This window comes from Lissotriton vulgaris, chromosome 1_2 (genome assembly GCF_964263255.1).
Source record: "Lissotriton vulgaris chromosome 1_2, aLisVul1.2, whole genome shotgun sequence".
Classification (NCBI taxonomy): domain Eukaryota; kingdom Metazoa; phylum Chordata; class Amphibia; order Caudata; family Salamandridae; genus Lissotriton; species Lissotriton vulgaris.
In genome coordinates this window covers 164,570,763-164,593,109 of record NC_141686.1, presented here as the reverse complement: position 1 = coordinate 164,593,109, position 22,347 = coordinate 164,570,763, and positions in this window count along the sequence as shown.

Sequence of the window (22,347 nt, the reverse complement as noted above, 5' to 3'; positions counted from 1 at the left end):
CCAAGTTTAGGTGGGGTTAACCAAAGGGCGGGGGGATGAGTGCTCCCTTGAGGTCAACCAAAGAGGTTGTCCCCTACAATAGTAACCGTAGGTTGAAATGGGACAAGGCACAATTAAAGGAAGATCAACTTGGGAGTATAAAATCTCTTGTGGTAGATCAGACCTTGGACTTGGCAGCACGGCAACAGGGGATGGGACGGGCCCCGTAGCCGCCCATTGCCTTTGATACAGCCTACAAAAATACAATAGAGCAGGTGAGCCAATATTTCTCATCTAAAGGGAAAAGCTGTAGAGCTAATAATAGACCCCCCATTTCTAGTAACCCCTGGTACTCGGCCCAGTGTAAGGGGAAAAGGCAAGAGTTAACAGCTGCCCTACTTATAAAAGATCCCTCACTAGTTAGAGCGGCTAGGAAGGACTTTTTAAGGGTAGTGGCACAGGCCAAACGAGAGTGGGAGGAACAATATTGGCAGGACTTAAACTGTGCTGTCAGCATGAGGAATTCAAGGTTATTCTGGGACCTTATTGATAAAGCTATGCAACAGAGCGCACAGCCACTAGCCACCCAAATAACAAGTCAGCAATGGGTAGACCATTTTACGGCACTATATGGTGGAACTGAAGTCGCCCCTTGTTTAACGGCAGCCAGGGGTAGAGAAGGGGAACTTATAAGGGAGCTCGAGGATCCATTTTTGCCCTCTGAGGTAGTAGTGGCTATCAGACATCTGACCCCGAAGAAGGCGGCCGGCCCGGATGGGATACCGGGGGACCTTTTGATAAAGGAACCTAGGGCTTGGGCCGAACTAATTGCCCTTATAATGAACCTCATCGTCAGGGGTCAACCTGTGCCAGATTCTTGGAAGGGCGCCGAGGTGGTCACTGTGTTTAAAAAGGGGGCTAGAGAGGACCCTGCCAATTACAGACCCATCAGTCTGATAGACGTGATTCAGAAAGTGGTTGGCAGGGTCATTATCTCAAGGGTTGGAGCTTGGATGGAAGAAGAACAAATCCTCTCCCACCCTCAAGCAGGATTCCGCCAGAAGGTGGGCACGATGGACCAGGTCTTTCGCTTTTTTGGGATCTATTGGAAGTCAGTCACCATCAAAAGGGGTAGCCTTTATATGGCTTTCATAGATCTCTAGACGGCTTTTGACCTGGTCCCTCGGGCAAGGCTGTGGGAGACGTTGGAGAAGATGGCTTTCCCAGGGTCTCTTTTGAGTTTCATTGTAAGGCTCCACGAGGGGAATTATGCGAGGATCAGATGGGGCACCCAGGGCCAGTTGACAGACAGGGTGCCCGTGAGGAGGGGAGTACGTCAGGGATGCGTTATGGCACCGACCCTCTTCTCTCTGTTTGTGAATGGAGTGGTGGATCATCTGAGAGAGGAAGAGGTGGACGCACCATCCCTGGCGGGGGAAAGAATCCCCTCTCTACTCTTCGCGGATGACACCATACTGATCTCCAAATCCCCGGTGGGACTCCAAAGGCTCCTACACCGATTCAGCACCTTTTGTACAGATAGAGGACTCACCATTAACACCTCGGAAACTAAGCTCATGGCTCTTTCACCCCCCAAAAGATTTAGAAATAATTTTTCGCTCAATGGGGCACCCTTGGAGTTGGTAGATTCATTCGACTATTTGGGGGTTCGGGTAAATAGTCGGATGAACTGGAAGGACCACCTGGCTAAAATGTTACTCAGCCATAAAAGAGTGTCAGGGGTGACTCTGAGAGAGCATCGGGAGTCAACGAGTAAACCCGTGGCACCGGTCATGGCAATCTATGAGGGTCAGATCCTCCCGGCTGCACTATACGGCTCAGAGCTGTGGGGGTTCGAAAATGTTGCAGAGCTAGTTGCAGCGGAAAACAAGTTTCTGAGGGACTTGTTTCTACCCCGCTAATTCCTTTGCGGCTAGATCTAGGCAGGCGATCCTTTAAAGATCTAGTGCGGCTGCGCCCCCTACTGTTTTGGGTTCGGCTGCGAAGGACCAGGGAACTCGCCAACTATGATGCCGTGCTGGATGAACTAATTTTGCTGGACATCGATAATAATATCGGGTGGTTGAGCAATGTGATGCAGCTGGTGGTGCAATTGGGCCTGAGGGATGCGTGGGCGAGCCAAATGCCACCTCCTAAACCAGTGGTTAAGAAGATATACTGGGACTGGGTTCAGGCAGAGGCAACACGCAGTGGGGTTGGGGGTGTACTCACAGAGCGGTTCTTAGAGTTTAAATGGTCTAGGAAGTTGGAACCCTTCCTCGATCTCATAGCCAAGCCCCTGGATAGAGCCCTTTATTTAAAACTCAGGTATGGGACCCTCCCGGTGCACGAGTTCACCTCGGGGTGGTCTAACGCTGGTGGTTCTCCGCGCTCCTGCCCCGGGTGTGCGTCTCCAAAGGAGTCTGTGGCGCATTTACTTTTTGCCTGCCCCGCTTATAAAGTTGCTAGGAAGGTTTGGTTGAAACCAGTATGCATGGGGTTGGGTTTGAGGTGCCATGGAATGGCCCTACGAGTTCTCACCACTGACCCGTCTTCCTCTGCCATGGTATGCGGGGTGGCCAAATTTCTGAGCAGTGCATGTTTGACTCGTATTAGGAGAATGAAGCAACACTCTCCCCCGCCAAACAGCTAGCTGGCCCCTATTGGCTGGACGATATGTTGAGATTAGTACGGCTTTTGAAGTCATTCCAACTATTATGCAACAGAGGGCCCGATTCACAGAATGAACTTAAGACCCAATCCTAAACTTACTACTATTTTGGCATTCACAGAATGCACTTACTACTTTTGGCATTCACAGAATGAACTTACTACTTTTGGTATTCACAGAAGTTAGGATTTTGTCTTAAGTTTGTCTTAAGACAAACTTAAGACAGACTTAAGACAGACTTAAGACAAAATCCTAACTTCTGTGAATACCAAAAGTAGTAAGTTCATTCTGTGAATGCCAAAAGTAGTAAGTGCATTCTGTGAATACCAAAATAGTAGTAAGTTTAGGATTGAGTCTTAAGTTCATTCTGTGAATCGGGCCCAGTGTACTGATGTGAATGTTTGGTTGGGGCCTCATAGAAATCACCCAACTTACTGTATAATGTGCAGGTTTCACTCTTTTTAACAAGGGCATTTTATTGTGCTAGGTTTTATCTAATGTTATTTATTTCCCTTTCTTTTAACTAAAAGTAATGTATAATTGTATAAAATGTTTTCTTTTATGGTGAAATTGTTTACCGAATAAAGATTTATACTACTATTTTAGGAGGTGCAACCTGGCACCTAGCGGAATTGATACTCAACCAAAAGCCTTAAGTGCGATTCAGCACTGGCATATATTGATATCAGGAATTAAACCATATAAAGAAGGCCCATAGCCTATTGACTGTAAATGACTTTTCACTGCGCCGTTTTGAGCACCCCCCGTTTTTTTAAAATCACATCTGAATGCCGGTTTTAATATAGACTGTTTGTCACCGCAGATTTAGTGGCTTTTCAGCCCCCGTTATGGATCTACTGGGCCGTATTACAAGCGTGCCATTACAGTTAAAACCTTGTTCATCCTTCAAACGTAAGGAATGTTTTAACAACACTGTTTTTTACTTTGGGCAATCTCTACCGCACCGCTAAATAAATAATGATCAACACCAGCAACGTAATACTAATGCTTGCTTCGAGAAATTAAGCCACAATTTAGATTCCACGGCACTACCAGTTTTAAAATTCACCGCACGTGCATCGCGTCGCTCGCCACCACCCCTTGTGATTCACATCCCCTTAACAACTATGATACGCCTTTATTCCAATGGTTCCTCCCTATTTCTGTAATTTCATCCATCGCCGTTTTAACACCTTAAGATATCACGGGCACAAGCCGCATTTGTATTGTGCGACTAGACTCTAGTCTTAGAGCGGATGCCCTCTTCTTTGTGTCACACACACATTCACCCTCACAGAAGTCACCAATTAAATGCCTAGCAGTTTAGTTTTACTCATCTCTATTTTTTGTATTTTTCTCCCCCCTTTTATTCCCTTGTAAATGTTCATACAGTAATGCGATATAGGAAAAATATGTGAATAAGCTTAAGACAACAATGAACTATCCCTTGTCCTGAAGATGATGCTTTATATTGTTGTGAATAGCATCGAAACGTCGTCGACACTAAAAGCACCATATGCAATATGATTTTATAATATTGTAATGATCAATGGTGTGAAAATGGATATTTAAGTCTGTAATAGTGATTACAAACAAACAGACACATCTTATACCCTGCCTTTGGCCATTCGGTTTTTCGTTGGTTTGTCTTGTGTTCTGTGGGTCATGGCTGTGCCCACTTGTCATTTAATGTTTTGAATCCCAATCAACTGAACTTATATAAAAATAAATTCTTGTCCGGCTGGACGAAAGACATACGATCTATTTTAGCGTATGATTATTGTGCTTGTCCATTTTTCCTTCAAAAATAGGGACCACTGTTCTCTAAAACCCGCTCCTGTTGAAGGCAGCTTCAGTTCTCTTTTGAAGAGGTTCACCTATTTTACTGATTTTAATCAGTCAATTCCCAATTCGTTTTATTTTAAAATGACCGAGAAGTCCACTTCCAAAGTTAGACTTACCCACACAAAGTTATTATATTCCAAGTCCTTCCTTGACCAATTGGCTATTTATTTATTTATTTATTTATTTATTTTATTTAACTTATAAGGCGCACAGCTACCCGCAGTGGGTTTCCCCAGTGGGGCTATTGGGGGCTATGAACTGTGGAAGGATACTATTGATCTTAAATCTGTTTGGGATTCTAAAAGTTGGCAAGTGCAAGGAACTGAGGCTTTGCATCGTGCATGTCTCATCCCGAACTGTATGTTGTTTTTGAGTTCTGCTATTTCACAAACCACCTGCTTTGGATTGGCTCCTACTAAAAAATTAAATGCTCCTTCTTTTCCTGAATTGGAAGAATACCCCGGTTGGGATAGTAATACCAGTTTTTCTATTAGAGAATTACAGACCCTGTTGCTGAATTCTACTTTTAACATATTCAGTTTGGATCCTAATGGTTGATTGTTGTGGCACAAAAGTGCAGATTCTTGCCAACATTGTTTTCTGGGTTTAGCCCAAGTCCTCACACAGGTTAGGGTGGATCCCCGTTTTGAGAGTGACCATTCTGTGACTACCTATTCAGTAGGCAAATTATTTCAGAATTGTCTCAAACATTCCCCTTTAGCGTCAGTTAAGCTTCATTTATCTAAATTGACTGACAATGTTGATCTAAATGATTTTGTCAAGGGCCCTGCTTCCAGCAGATCCAAAAGGTGGATATATGCTATTTACAACAAAGTTTGGAAACTGTCCCAGATTGAGTCTGCTTCCCGTTTAAGAGCTATAGATCAAGCGAATTTAGAAAAGGTGCTGGCAGTTGTAGATAACAGCATTAACACACTTTCTATCCCGCATTTACACTTTAGATAATATTGTTTCATCTGTTGTTGATATTGTACAAGATGATGTCTCTGTTGTCTACCATGGTCAAAATCAATTGCATTCCATTCTGCAATTCGCATGGACTTTGCAAACGTTAAAGGCGGGAAAAGTGCCTTGGCACTACATGAACACATCATCTTTGTGTGCCCCTTTTAATTTGACTGACAAGCAATGTTTTATGTCTATGAAGGATGCAACTTTTTCTATGTTACATATTGAAAAGTTAGAACTTTTGCCATTTTCTGTGGCCGAAACAAATTCTGCTGTGTGGCTCGTCCATGGGTTAGTAACATTACCTTTTTCCTTTGTTCAAATTCGAAGCTTGCATGAAGTACTATGCAATTGGCAGATATGAACCTCTGGTCACCGCTTATCTCCATGAAGCCTGGTCGCTTCCTTTTACCTATAGATGCCTGAGGGATGGAAAAGAGGTTAATTTGAATGGTGAAGATTGCACAACAACACAGGATCACACATTAGTGTGTAGGAATATCCAATTGCATGGCTCATGCAACCAGGATGCGCCTAATCTAGCCTGTGTTTTGAAGGGTACACCGACGCCTGCTATCATACCCACATTCACATTACTAGCAAACGGTAGTTATTGACTTTTAAATAATGAGGATTGTTGTGGGATGTTAGCTGGGATTCCTTAGGTCATTACGGTCTCTGAACGTGTAGTTTGTTGTAAAAATGTAATGGTTCCTCCTCCACATGAGAAGCTGGTTGTTTCCATCTGGCCATCGATTTCGACCTTGAAAGCAGAGTTCAACAAGATGAGTCGCATAAGAGCTCTTTTGTCTCAAAAAGAAGTCGCCCTCACATCTGCTCGTGAAACATTTGTCCTTCACGTGGCAAACACCTGCACAGAAGTGCATGCTTTATTAAATACGGATTTGCCCTTGCATTTCGGTGAATTAATTCACACTATCTTTAACGCTTCTTCCACCACAGGGCTGGCTCACTCTTTTAAAGTTGTTAATAGTGGCCTTGTGACTTCTTTTCAAACTATGGGGTCGATTACGATGGAGGATTTTCCGCATCCTCATGGCCGGCGGAAAATCCTCTGCGGAGCCTCAAAGGACCCACCGCCATATTAGGATGGCGGTAGGTCTGGGATTCCGTCCGCAGCTTTTCCGCCGCGGTCGCCTTCCGACCGCGCCGGAAAAGCTATGACATGGCTGGCGGTGTCTATCAGACACCACCAGCCATATTAGGATGGTGTAAATGTCATGCTTTTCCGCGGCGGCTTTTCCGCCGTGGAAAAGCATACGGAGTTTCACTTCGGAGGCCCGTTGCGGGCTCCCTGGGTGAAGGTGGGGGCTTGGGGGTGCACATAGTGGGTACCTATGGTACCCCCCTGCATTTGCGTGCACAAAGCAGCAGGCACCACATGGCGCCTGCCGCTTTGTGCATGCAAATGCGATGCATGCATTTTTAACATTGCGGCGGGTGCAGCTTGAAGCTGCACCCGCCGCAATGTTAAAGATAGAGGATGTGACCGCCACCCTGGCGGTCACATCCTAATCTGCACAGAGGGAATGCCGCAGCCCATGCTGACGTTCCCTCCTCCTCAGGGGTCGCGTACGGACTCAAGTCCGTCCGCGATCCTAATCGACCCCTATATTTGGTGTTTTCCCAGCATTTTTTCATTCGATTTTTTTCCAGCCTATTTGGTGGATTTTCCTTGATGCTGGCTCTGGTTGCAGGAGTTCTTCTGTTGCTTTGTTTATTTCAAAATGGATGCACGTCCTGTGCTACAAGAGGATCTGCCACAGCTGTTGCTGCTCCGTAACCGAATGCTTGATTATTATGGAGTCCTGCCTCTTGCCACGTTGAGTGCAGTCTATGGATTATAGTTTCGATTTTCCTTTTTCACATGCGTCCAGCCTGTCTTTCATTGCCCGAGCTGCGATTTCGACTGGGCCCTGGATTTGGGTCTCTGCAATATGGTGTCTCCTAATGCGGTTGATGATCAACTGATGAGCCCCTTAGTTGCTCATGAATTGCTTTGTTCTGGCAACTGGTTATGGCCTTTGCAGTGATGCATGGAGTCCTGGGACGTTGGAATGTTTTTGCAGCGGCGCATGACTTCTTTGCACGCAGTTATATTGAAGAGATTCTGAGTTGTCCTCTGATGGTACTAGAGGCGCCGGTTATTGCGGGACATGTATGTTCCTTCCCATGGCTGAATTGGATGGCTAAAATTTTTTCAGCTAATGGGAATGTAATAGTAGTGTAAGTGTTGGATAGTGTAGGGGTTAAAATTACTATTCTAACTCCAGTGGGGCGTAATAGTAGGGTAAGTGTTGGATGGTGTAGGGGTTAAAATTTAATTAAATACTTACCCATATTTATGTTGTAATGGCATGCGTTGTAATAGCACTTGCGTTGTAATGGCATGCGTTGTAAAAATGGATCCTTGGTTGTAAAAGTTTCGTTGTAATGGTAGTGCGTTGTTTTAGTTGCGTTGTAATGGCTGTTTCCCCTCTCTTTCATGGCCGACGTCACATGTTGGACATCAGATTTTTTAATTATTTTTTGCCCTCTTCATTTTTTCCCCCCAGGCCTATTGACTTCCCTGTGCCCGTTAAAGTGATTCTTGATTTGAAGTATTTTCAAAATTTGGAGTTTGCTCCCGTTTTTCCACTGTGGCAATATGAACTTGATTCTGACTCTTGTTCTTCAACTCTGCATTCCAAATGTGCCCCTTCTTATCCCTGCTCAGATCGAGGGAGGCTGTTGTGAGGCTGAGCCTTGCATTCACACAGTGTTAGGATGACATGAGTTTATTAGAAGTTTAAACTCCATTTTTCCTTTCTGCTGCCTTTTGCACATGGCACACACTTTATTAAATGTTTAGAGTTTAGCAGAGTGTCTTGCTTCACACGAGAATAACATGTTTTTCTACATTAGTAGCCTTGCTTGGTAAGCTTAGTCTGAACAGTGAGTGCCGAGGCCTTTAAGGATATTTCAACACTGTGGTTGTTGCTCGGACTGATCAGCGCACGTTCTAGACATAACACATATGCAGCTGTGGCCACCACTGATATTGGCGCGTTTAATAATGCACTGTGTAGGCATGATCACACACACTTGGAGAACATTCATATGCTGAGAGATTGTGCAGAATTTGATGTGATCCATTTCTGCTAATACCAGAGGTATGGGGCCGCCTATGTAATCCCAGGAGACCTTCTGTAGCTATAAAATACCTACTAGCAAGGGAGGGTGAAATATAGGTATATTTTAAACCTGTTTCCATTTAGCATTATAACATGCTTTCTCCCTTTGTATTTTATGGAATAGTAACTATGCTGACAATCTTGTTTCTAATAATATGTCTGCTTGTATTAGCTAAGATGCTGTGCATGAGAACTCGGAGTTAGAAATAAATATTTCAAACTTGCTTGTGTCTCTTTTTACTCCCTGTTTTGGACTGGTATGAGAGTATAACGAAAGAGTGTTCATGTTTTCCACATTGCCTGAGGTAACCTAAGTTGCATGTTCTGGGTTGTCTAATCATTGGTATTTTGGAAGAGCCAATGTGACACTGATGCTAGTCTGGTAGGGGATTTTGGGTCCTAAGGTGAGTTTTGGCACACCCTAATTCACTGAGGTCCCACGCCTCTGTGCACAGTTCTGTGTAGGAGCAGAATCCCTGCAACACCTTCTGCCCAAAACAAAAACAACCCATATCATGTTGAGTATCCAAGCACCTCACTCTCCTCTACACCAGCTTCAACCTCTGTTTAAAACTCCTCTGAGACCTTACACCCCAACAGCATCATCAAAAGCCATCAATTTGCTGATGACGAGCAATTCTGCCTGAAAATATCCACTTCTCATGAAATTCAAGTACTCTAATCCTCCCTAAAACAATTGTGGTTTGGTTAGCCACCCCTAGCTTAAACTCAGTCCAACTAATAAAGAATGCTGCTGTTCTCAGCAACCACTAACCACACATCCAAGCCTGGCCATGAAAAATTACCCTGGACGGCTTCAAGCTGACGCCCAATGCAAAATAATGTGGATCCATTGTCAACTAAGACTAGAAAGACATAGCATCTCCATCCCAGAAGCTGACATCAGAATAACAGACAAAGCATTATCCCTTCCACAACTGAATAGAGGCAAGACCATGTCATAATATCTCCCTGTTTCCCTCCTGCCCTGAACAACACTATACTTGTTATAACATGTCTCATCACAGACCTACTGAGTTTGATCATTTCACCCTGACCCTGTAGGACCTACACTGGCCCCCTCCAATCCTGCATCATCTTCAGGAATAGCTGTATCATTTACAATTCCTTTGAAAACAACATACATGCTTGAGCAGTGAACTTCTTCAGGCAGACAGAAGCACACTGAAAATATCACTAGAAAAGAAACAACAAAAAAGTGTAAATAGAGAAAACCAGAAGGCATGCGTAGAGTGCTATCTTGTTCTGGCCCCCCCAAATGACACTCGGACCCGGAGCTAAGTTGTAGGCTGCTTTATTCTCTCGTGTCCTAACCTTAACTACTTCCTGTCTTCCCCGTCCCCCCCTATCCGTTTCTGCCTGCCCCGTCTGCATAAAAGGTCAGGCAGACGACACGACAAGTGACAGCAAAGAAGGTGAGCCACTGATGTCGTTTGAACTCCAAAGCAATGGATTTATACAATTACATATACAACAAGCCACCAATTTCACAATTCAGCTCCAGGTTAAGCTCTAATTGTTACCCACTTGAACCATACTTGCAGTTCCACAAAGAACTTATGGAGCCTAGAGTGTGAAATGCACATCATAGATAATTTTAAAACACTTCATTGGCTTTTCCTTTTTCAAAATTTCCCCCACTACAACACATCAGCACATCGACACAGCAACACATCGAGACATCAACACATACAACACACATCAGAGTACAACACTTTTCACACATGAAATAAGATAACACAGCAACATTAGCTACATATAAAATGGCAAGCTATCAACTTTGATATTTATAAACCAGCAACTGCAATGTGATGAGTAATCAACATCTGTATTGTGCAGGAAGTCTGTGTACATGAGCACTCCTGTCAACAGGAATCATCCCTACAACACTTTCAGAGAGAGTGTTTGGACCTTACGAATTCACACAAGAATCACTCACTTTGACCACTTGTTATCATTCCACAACTGACGTCCCGTACTCTAATCAGTTTTCCACACACTTTATCAACCACCACAGGACTCCCAAATTTAGGACTACCCTTGCTGGTACTAACAACATCCCCCACCTGAAATGAAATGGGTTTGAATGTACTCCAAGTGTCAAATTCAAAGTCAAATTCAACGCACGCTCTATTTGGTTCTTTGCATATAAACCATAAAAGCACGAAAAAACACCAAATCCATAAAAGTATACAACCATAGGCATTTAACCACATACATATAAAAACAAATAACAAATAACTTTCCGGGTGTGAGAAGTTGGCCTGGTATATGATGCTCACTAGTTCTAGTGATCACCTTGTACCATGCCAAGCAACCCATATGATGATTGGTTGTAAGTCAACCTTATAGACCAGTTATCCTAGTGGTAAAGTGGACAAAGCAGTCTTAGGCTAAACTCTGAAAGGCATGTGAAGCCAGCTGTATTACCATACACAACCCCCTTGAATACCAAATGAAAGGACACCACACAGATATATATTGAAAATATATATATATTTATTAACTATAAATATATCCTGAACTCTTTATGAGCACAGAAGCACAAGCGTTAAACAAAACACAGTTTAAAATACACAAAAGTTGCACAATATGGATGAGCCCTAGGGGCCACCTAAACCATATACTAAGAAAGTGGTATAAGAGATACCAATCGAAAAGGAAACAGGCCTAGGGCCTTGGGAATCGCTGGAGCTGATCGGGACTAGCAGTGACTAAGTTGGGAAAGGCCCGCGGGACTCGGGTGCAGTGTTTAAAGTGCACACACTCACCAATGCAATGTCTATGGTGCGTAAAAGTTATACAGTTAGTTAGTTAGGAACCTTCCGAGTGACCTAGAAAGCTGAAACTTAAGACACAGACCCTAGAGGTGTGTACCAGTGTGGGAACACCGGCGTTGCTGAGTTACCTCACCCACAGGACGCGGGTGCATAGGGTCGAAGTAGTGTCGGGTTTCGTCACGCTGGTCGATGGTGCTTGGAGCTGAAGATGCTGCAGGCGGCTCGATGTGAAGAGTTCCGGTGGATCCAAGGGTGGATCTGAAGTTGTGAAGACCTGAAAGCAGAGGGGACAATGTTCAAAGTCACTAGCCTGTGACTACTGTGGAACCAGATTGGAACCAGGCGGTCGGGTGCAAACAGGCGAGGAGTTGTAGCTTCTCTCTGCAGCCACGTGGACACGAAGAGGTCGAGGACATCCAGGAGTCGATCACAAGCTGTCCCACGCAGGCTTCTCGCTGTTGGCAGTGTCGGCAACTTGATTGGAGCAAACAGGCCTTGGCTACTGCAAGCCATGCAGGAATCAAAAAAGGCTTATCACTCGGACCAGCAAGGTCAGAGCGGGTGCTCCCTTTTACAGGAGCGAGGGAAAGTCTGGAGCAACCAGACCCGCAGTGTAGTTTGTAGGTTTCGTTGCCAATATGGCCGCTGACCAAGTGGCAAGTGGAAGGGATGGCGCGTCAAGTGGCACAATGCAAAAGGGCCCCACGCAGATCGTGGAGATGCTGGGGGGCTGATCTTCGGTGCAAGGGCTGCTCGGTGGTGGAGCTTCTCAGTCCCCAAAGCACAACGTCGAGGCTGCCTCGGATGCTGCGCAGTCAGCTTCTTGGGGGTCTTTCAAGAGGTCCGGTCCCACGTCTCTCGGTGCCTCCACGGGTCCCTTCTTTGCAGGGACTGTGGATCGGGCTGTGAGAAGTCTGGGAGTCTGGGTCTTGTCAGGCTCTGGGCTCCGGCTCCAGCGGGAGGTGGCGGCAAAGCAGACGTCGAGTTGCTGGTTGGTGCCTGTGTTCACAGGGTGGCCACTCCTAGGCCACAAGGGAGATGCTCTTCAGTCTTCTGTGCAGCAGAATGTCGAAGTCCAGTCGTCTTCTTAGTTTCAAGTTGATTCAGGATGATCTGAGGTGCAATGGCACTGCTCCCACTCTTATTCCCAATCTGAGGGGTGGATCACCTGCTAGGTCCCTCCTCTGGGTGGGACCAGGAAGGGGGGCGGTTACACCCCCTTTCCTTTGTCCAGCTCCTCGCCCGGCCTGGGTCTGGAAAGTCCCAGGACCGGTTTGGACTGGCTTATGCACGAGGACACCGTGTGTGCCCCGGGCATGTCTCAATCTATTCAGCCCTGTCCTACCCAATACACAAAATCCTGTCTGGGGTGGTGCTCGCACCTCCCAAGGCAACCCTTTGTCCAAGCCTCCCTCGCTGGAAGGACTCCCAGCAGCAGGAGGTCAGACTTGTGTCTGTGGTGGCAGCATCCATTTTGTGATGCTGAGGCTCTGGTTAACTTTAACCGGGGTTAAGGCTATGTACATGTCGTGTCCCTCTAGAAGGGTGGAATGCTATCCCCGTCGACAGAACTGTCGAGGGGATAGTATTCCAAATCGTATGACACCTTACTCGACATGTTTTGATAAAGCCAAACCAAAGTTAGCATATAACCGCGAGGATTATAATGCACTTAAGAGTATATGGTATGACAATATCCCGGAACAGCTAAGGGAGTGGTTCCCGACAGCTGCAGACAGGCTCAGCTCATGCTAGAGCACCATCTCACATATTTCCAAGCACTCTGCCTCCAGGATTGATGAGGCCTTCCATAGGAGTGGCTGATAGGAACATATGTGTCCAGTTTAAGTTTAGATATAGGGATACTATATCTAAGCAAGAGGTGATTACACCAACTTACCCCAGCTGAGTGATCAGCCAGTTGTGTCAAATATGGAGGCCAGGCCAGGGGTGGCACAATACATGCTGCAGCCCCTGGTAGGCCTTGGAAACACCTATGCCCTGGGCACCTAGGGTACACTGTAACAGGGGCCAATAAGGTGAACCAGTTCCAATTCGTAATGCACCTAGAGTGCATTGACAGTAATTTAGAGAGAGAACAGCAGGCTGTGGATCTGATTAGCAGGCCCACAGCCACATTAAGTCATAAACCAGTGAAGCAAAAAGCAAAAATTTAGGGGTGACCATAGGATAGCAGACCCTACTCTCCTACACCGGGCTCATAAAAACCGATCAGCATTATAATCAGTCACAAGTTTGCCTCAATCTCATGCTGGCTTTCGGAGACCACATCTGCAGGAAGCAATTCTAAATACAAGAGAGTGGGACACACTTGTCGAAAGTTCTGTGTTTTGAACAATGATATGATAAATGCCTTTCGTGGTACCTCATAAAATTTACAAAATATTTGAAAATGCACGGTATTCTGAGGAGACAGTCCGTTGCAGCTACAGGGCTTCAGAGGATGACCCCAGGTCCTTGCCCGGGGATATGCCAACATGAAATGTAAACGGCCAAGCCTAAAGCAAGTCAACAAAAATCGCTCATATGTGCTATTAACAATAACAAGATAAGGCTCAATAACTGGGGTAGAATAAAAGATGGGTTTCATATGAGCGGTCTCTTCTCTACCAGAAGACCTAAGATGAACATTTTTTACTTTGGCCCACTTGTGATCTGACTTCACAATACCCATCAGTAACCTATACAGCTCACACCTTCTTAGACTCCGAGAAAGATTCTTAATATATTTGAGCCATAGAATTTGCAAAGACCTATCCAGGAACATACAGTCTTTTAAAATCTCCTTGTTTAGCTTTGCACGTTGCTTAATGTATGGGGATCGTAGTAATATTCCTGATGACCTAGATGGCTCACAAATGATTTAACGTATTCTAGCCATCTGATATTTTTCACTCCATCGAGTCCCATAACATCTTTTATTATGGGAAGCCGTTCACGTCAAAATTACAGATCCCCATATACAAAACCTTCTGAAATGCATTTTTGATGCAAAATGATTATGGCACACACCAGAATGAATATAATATCTGTCAAGGTATATGTGATACCTAGCAGAGTGAATCTGACTTGAACCAAAACAAATATGAAACCTGGCAGAGTGAATATACTACTTAGTGATTATTATGAATAACACACACTCTGAATTGAATAAGAGATATATTGAAATATACATCAATGATACTTTAATGAATATGGCCCTCAATATAAACAATATAGCAATCAGTGAAACAAATACAATATGCATCAAAAAGAAAGGGATATTTTTTTAAACGACTGACATATGCCAAGAGGAATAGGACATACATTAAAATGAAAATGACAGATTGAAATGAATATAAGTTACTGAAATGAAGATATTATATTCTGAAAAGAATATAATGCATATTGAAATTGCAATAACATATTCTGAAATGAACGTAACACATGTTGCAATGAATATAAATTGATTTGAAACGGATATTACCTAGATTGCAATGAATATGAGAAATACAAAAATTAATAGGAGAGGATTTCAAATGAATATAGCTTGTGTTGAAATGAATAAAAGCCCCATTGAACTGAATTTGACATGTCTTAAAATGAGTATGAACAAAGTTGACATTCTCATGACCTTTGTCAAAATTAATATGGCATGCAGTGACATTAATATGATACATATTCAAATGAATATGATATATGTTAAAATGGATAAGTTTCATTTAAAAATGAATATGACAAGTGGTAATATGAATATGACATCTATTGAAATAAATATAACACTGATTGAAAAAAATCTAACACATGTTAAACTGAATATGAAATGTGTTGAAATGAATATGAGGTCCATTGAAATGAATTTTACATATTTTAAAATGAATACGAGTAACATCAAAATAAATACAGCTTTCTTTGAAAGTAATTTGATACACATTGACATGATTATGATACGTGTTGAAATGGATATGATTCATGTTAAAATAATTAAAAGATTTGTTATTTTGAATGAGACATCTATTGAAAACAATATGATATATGCTAAGATGAATAGGACATGTATTGAAATGAATATGAGTCCCATTAAAGTTGATTCAAAATGCCTTAAAATGAATATGACCAACACTGAAATTAAAATAAAACTTGTCAAAATGAATATGTTATGCTTTAAAATAATTATGATATACATCAAAATGAATATTTCATGTATTGAAATGAATATGACCTATGTTGACATGGATGTGGGCCATGTTAAAAATTATTATGACAGGTGTTAAGGTGAATCTGACATCCATTGAAATGAATATGACATTCATTGAAAGGAATGAGACACATGTTAAGATGAATATGAACCACTTTGAAATGAATATGACACATGTTGAAATGAATATGTCCACATCAAAAGGAATATGACATTTCTTTAAATGACTATGCCATTTTTTTAAATGAATATGAAATTGTATGAGATAAATGTAACATGCTTTGAAATTAATAAGCACATATAGAAATGAAAACAAACCATGTTTAAATGAATATGAACCCTGTTCAAATGAATATGGCTTGCAGTGAACTTATGTTGATTTGCTTTAAAATGAATATTACATATTGAAATGAAGATTACATAGTCTGAAAGGATATGATGAGGACTAAATTGAATTAGCTAAAAGTAACATAACACACATTTAACAGAATATAAAACAAGGAACCAGCCTTTATTATGCATCCATTACATTCATCTATTTGCAACGCAGGTAAGTATTTCTACATTTGTCACACCGTATTTATCACATAGGTAAGTATTTTTGTAAATTACAATTTTTTTATGTGCACATAGAGATAAAGGGAGGTAAGGATGATTTTAAGGTTTAGAGGTGGTTGAGGTAAAGAGAGGTAAGAATAACTTTTGGTTTTGAGGTGGGTAGAGGTAAAGGGAGGTAATTGGGATTTTAGGGTTTAGGAAGGGGGTAGATGTAAAGGGAGGGAAGGAATAAATAAAGGGGTTCTCACGTAAAAAAATGTAAAAAACCATACACATATAAATCTATATACATGGGTGTACACACATATGTATATATCTTTATCGTTTAAGGATTAGCCTGATTACAAGTTTGGCAGTCTTGGAGTGGGCTGCCATGCCAATGCCACCCTGCAAGACCGCCAAACCTGTAGTCTAGCCACCCGCCGTATTCCAACTGAAATACAGGTCGGGCAGTCCTGTGCCGGCTAGCTGGACCACGTCAGTGCCTATCAAAGACTCATATGTGATCCTTAGAAAGGCAGCACCATATAACCACCACAGCATGTTCCAGCACGGCATGAACTGTGAAGTCCATGCCGTGCTGGAACAGGGGTTGCATACTGACAGGGGTGCAAACTATATGCCCCCTGCATGCCTCCCCTGGCCCAGAGGCAACAGAGGACCCTATAGGGCACCCTTAGTTTCCTCACCACCACACTTTTTATGGTGGGCTTAACGTCATGAAAATTGTAGCGGTAAGGAAACTCGTAATATGCTTGGGGGGGCCCGAGCGGCACCACCAGCATATTGCAGGCCTCAGATCCGACGGGTCGGGTCTGGTATTTGTTGGTTGTGCGGTGGGTGGGGCTTTTATGCGGTGGTAGGTGAAGGTACAGCTGCAGTTTCGGCAGGAAAAAGGTCCTTGGGTGTCATTTGGCAATGCCCGGCGGCAAGCAGTGTGGCATCTGGTGTTGAGGGTGTGGAGGGTGTTATGTCAAAGCAGTGGATGTTTCGAAGACCAGGGTCTGTGGCGCTGGGCGTGGTTTGGGTGTCTTTGGTGTGCAGCAGTGCGGCCACGCAGCGGCTGCCATTAAGTAGCGTGAATCGGAGGGCTGGACAGCTGGGACGCAGAAGAAGCAGGTAAGCAGAGTTGGAGAAGGATGGGGCTACAGGGACAAGCAGCGTCAGGGACACAGCGATGAAAAGGCAAAAAAGTGACAAGAGGAAAAAGTGAAAAAGTGGGAAAATGCAGAAAGTGAAAGAAAGTGACAGAATAGTAGAAAAATGCAGAAAGAAAGTGACAAAAAAGTAGAAAATATGGAAGGAGTAAAAAAGAGATGGTGGCAGTCCCAATCGGCGTGCCCCAGCAGCGTGTGTCAGCAGTCACTCACAGACAGTCTCAGTATGGGACAGCAAGAGGGGGCCACAACAGCATACCAGGGCCCCAAAATGTTGGCCAAGGTGGGCGTGAATGTCATTCAGGGCCGCCACGGACCCCCTTGCAGCGAGAAGAGATGGCCAGCCGCGGCGAGAAGCGCTGGCCAGCTGTGGTAACCCCGCACCCAAGAAGGCGGCTGCGTCCGAGGTCATCACCAGGTGCAGAATCCCAACCCACAGAGCCTCACGGGTGAGGCATGGCTGGCACACCACACCCCAGGCACCCCCGGCAGGAAGCCACTCAGCTACGCTGCCCAGGCTTAACACAAGCCCAATCAAGCCAGTGTGCAGCCGCAGCAAATCCAGGAGAGAGGTAGGAAAGAATTGAGGGAAGGATGCCCCAGGATGTCTGGAGAAGCAATGGAATAGCTCCTCCGGCTGGCTCAACAAATGTTTAGTTCTTATTAGAGCTCTCCAGAGAGATATAGCTTTGTCCAGACACAAGACAGCACCCAGTATAGGTGTCACACACACACTCACAAACACATATATTTGTATATATATATAGTTGACATACTGATCAAAAATACATGTACTATACAGAACAATTAATATGTATATGTATATATATATATGACACACTGACGAAGGCTCACGCCGTAACGCGTGCTTTTCCTTTTCCCTCTAATTAAAACCCTGGTCTGACTTTGCTCCGCGAGTGCTGCCTCTTTCTTTTGGACTGTGGGAGAGTCGAGCGTAATATATATATATATATATATATATATATATATATATATATATATATATATATATATATATATATATATATATATATATATATATATATATATATATATATATATATATATATATGAAGCAGAGAACTCTGGGTAGTTCTCACATTTACGTGGAAAGAAGCTCCTGTATAGAGCACCCTCAACATCAGCAACACTCTAAATTTGCTCACCTCAAATGTCTACTTTTCTATCAAAGTCTTTAAGCATAGTATTAGGACAGTGGCATCCACACCGAGATAGAAAGGGATAAAGTCTTTTATGCACAGGACTAGCATAGTATTTTCCAAGCCGAGCTGTAAAATGACAAAAGTCTCTACCACCCCAGGCACAGTATTACAGCTTTGAATTTGTAAAATACCAACCAAGCCAACCTGAAATGAATAAAAGCAACCCCTGACACTTGTTTTGCTCTAATTAGAGCTCTTCAAATAGGTATAGCTTTGTCCAGACACAAGGGAGCACCCAGTATAAGTCAAAACAAAACCCTTTCAGGCTTAGAGTGACACATAAATTATGCAAAAAAGAAGAAGAGAACTATGGGTAGTTCTCAGATTTAGTTGGAAAGCAACTCCTTTATTGAGCACCCTCAACACCAGTGACACTCCAAATGTGCTCACCTCAAATGTCAAAGACTTTGATAGAAAAGCAGACATTTGACACTTTAACCCTTTGCGTGCGTTGGCCGGCCGCCGGCCATTCAACGTCACGGTAGGCGTGTGCGGCGGACGGCCAGGGGCCATCCAAACCACGCCCACTCATAAATCACCTGCACCGTGGCAGAATTCGTCCCGCGGCCAAAGGGTTGAATACAACATCCAGAGTAAGAACACATGTAACAGGGGAAGTCCTCATGGGAGGAAAGGAGGTACTAAGGAGGGACTTAGAAACAAATTAACCAATGAACAAACAACAATTTAAAAAGACACTCAAAGGAGCTAATTAAGTACATAGCCCGAAAATGGGCAGGACGTCAAGCCCATATTCTAAATACAGCATGTCTCGAAGAGACAGCACAAGCGCTGCCTAAGCGAGACCTAGAAATGTTAAAAGGAATACAACACTCAATAATTCATCACAGAACCTCTATGCACAGTGTGGGGATGAAATGTTAGGGAAGAGTGGTGAAAGATAAATCAGGGATGATAGAAATGAAGGTGTAATGGATGGGGATAAGGACTAAGACATGAAGAGTAAGTAGTGTGAGATGAGGAGTACTGCATGAGGTATGAGGAGCAAGAGAGGAGTAGTAAAAATGGGAAGTGAGGCATGAATGATTAGGAGTGAAGGCTGAGAAATGAAGACTGAAAAGTAAGAATACAAAACCAAGGATGAAGGATGAAGGGTGAGGGGTGATGAGTAAGGGATGATAGTTTAAGAGTGAGAAATTGTGAGCGAGACATTAAGGCATAGGTGTGTAAGGTTATCGAGGGACAAGGGGTAATCCTTAAGGAGTAAAGGATGAAGAGTAAGAGAGGAGAAATTCATTGATTCACATTCCACTCCGGAACTCCTACCAAAACAAGTACATAGGAGCAAGATGCTGTGGTGAGATTGGTTTCCTCTGTATGGATACTGGGGTATTTAGCATAGGTGGCTGAATCCCCGCAGCCCCATTGTTAAAGGACAATGAGGCCTTATTAACTCCTAACGCTTTTGATGTGGGCAAAGTACCTGCAACCTCAGTCCCTTTACCATTGCTAATTACAGCATTTTGTTGGGATTTAAAGTAATTGAGACCCCTTTCGATGGCCTCCAACCACACTGTAAATGCGGAATGTTCTTTATGCAGACACTCTTTAATTTTTCCAAAACAGGACTCCATGAGGTACACAGCCCAAGGAGGTGTAAGCATGGTCCCTGCTACGCTGTATTTATAGAGTCAATAATGTTTGAGTCAGCATATGGGCTAGAGGGGACTGAGACGTGTGCTGCTGTTGAGGTCGTTTGGTGGCTCAAGAAGGTTGAGATGTAACTTTCAGGCATGCCCCTTTTGGATTAGGGGCCGAATTTGCCTCCTCATCACTGGCTTTGTTGTTACCCAGCCCCTAATGGTCCACTGTACTATTTGTACCAGTTGGGCTGTATGATAAGGAGGTGTCCAAGCTTGAATCATGTCAATGTCCTCTCACTCAGGGCTATTTCTGTGGAAATTATCCCCATAGACCTCTGCAACATTTTATCGATGCTGTTATTCTTAGAGGGAGAAGGTGCTTTCGCCTGAACCTCCTGGGGTTTGCGTTTGCCCATTGTAATTTGCCGTTATCAAAAACTTAAGATCACGAGAGGCAGTATCCACAGAATAGCAACTAGGGTAGAGTTATACCCAAACACGTTAACAGATCCATGCTATACAGCTCTCCAGTGCAATAATAGAGAGCACTCACCTCAGGATCATGATTTCAGAGGGTGGTCCAAGCCTCCTCCGGGCTCTGACGGGCCTTTGGACATGCCCGACTGTGGCCTGCACTGTAGGAGTTTGGGGATTGCTTTAATTTCTAGATAGACCCCTATCCCTGGCCGCAGATGCAGGTGTGCGCCTTCTGGAGTGATGGCAGCTAGGAAATCGAGTCACCAAACAGTGGTGTAAGTCCAAAGAGTAAAATGGGGGAGGGATGGAGGCATTATGGGAATGTGTATTCTTCCTGATTCTAGGACAAAAGCTCTAAATTTAATAGTATCTGAAGCGCCATCTCGGCCCCATTTCAGCTTTGATGAATGCCACTATTCTTTGGAGGTACCATCCTGATGTGTGAAAAAAAATTCTGAGAAAAGAGGGATACTGCTGGACTGTTAATCTTTTAAAATATATGCTGCCCCATGCGTTAAGGTGCTGTCATTTACTGTAGGCAAGGGTACTGTTTTGTTTAAAGTTGAAATAACACAAAAGCTAATTATTATTATTATTATTTTTTTAATTAACATTACAGAAAGGTTTAAATATGAGAACTCTTGAAATTGATATAAATAACAGTGAGGCAAATAACACTTTTCCTGAAATTAATATGGGAATCACTGAAATTGGATAAGAATAACATTGTGTCGCGTAGAATACTGAATGAACTGGATAAGCATGTGAATGAATTGGATATGGTGAATTGTGTATAACATACACTGAAAAGCACGTGACACTGACAGCCAATCCCAGTGGTATACTCTGACGTCACTTTTTGGCGCATGGAAAGTACTGTTCCAGTGGACCAGTGCGCTCCGTTGGGCGAAGCAGCTCCTGTAGAGGCCTCGGCGCTGTGGTTCATGGGTTCATCACACCACGAGCTCCGCTTGCATTTATGAACGGCAGGGAAAGCCTGGAGTGTTCGTATCCATTATCGGCACTCGGTGCGGTTCCTGGAGAAGTGAGGCGGCCTGGCCAGGATTGCTCCGTATTTGATGCATCTTTGGCCCGTGATCCTGGTGGTGGGCCTGCCCATTTGTCCTATGAGAACTGCAATTCCCACGGCAGCGCAGCACTGCAGCAGGGGTCGCGGCGCTCTCAGGTGTCCACCAGCGCCACCCACCTGACATCTAGCCGAGTGCACTGCTGCCCCCCAGAGATCTATGGGCCTTATTTATGAAGGACTTGCACCGCTGGTGCGTCACTTTTAACATGGGAAAAAGTGACGCATCGGCGGCGCAAGTCCTTCATAAATAAGGCCCTATATTTTTCATTGACTGAGGCTGCGGTGCGGTGAGACGGCGTCTCCGGACAGGAGCCCCGATGCACTAGCGGTGAGAACACCGCCCGGAAGTCTACTGGCGCCCTGGCTGAACTAGCATCCCTGCCAGCCCTACCGATTCAGGCGGGAGACCGCCGAGTTAAAGTCTAGCCTCCCACCTCCTGATTCCTGAACAGAAAGCCCCAATTCCCCCCTGTGATACGCTTTACCATCTCATTAAGCATGGTACGAAGCTCATAGAAGCAAGTATCGCTGCACTGCAGGAGGCACTAGATGTTTATACTTCATTTTATTCCTTCTTTTAA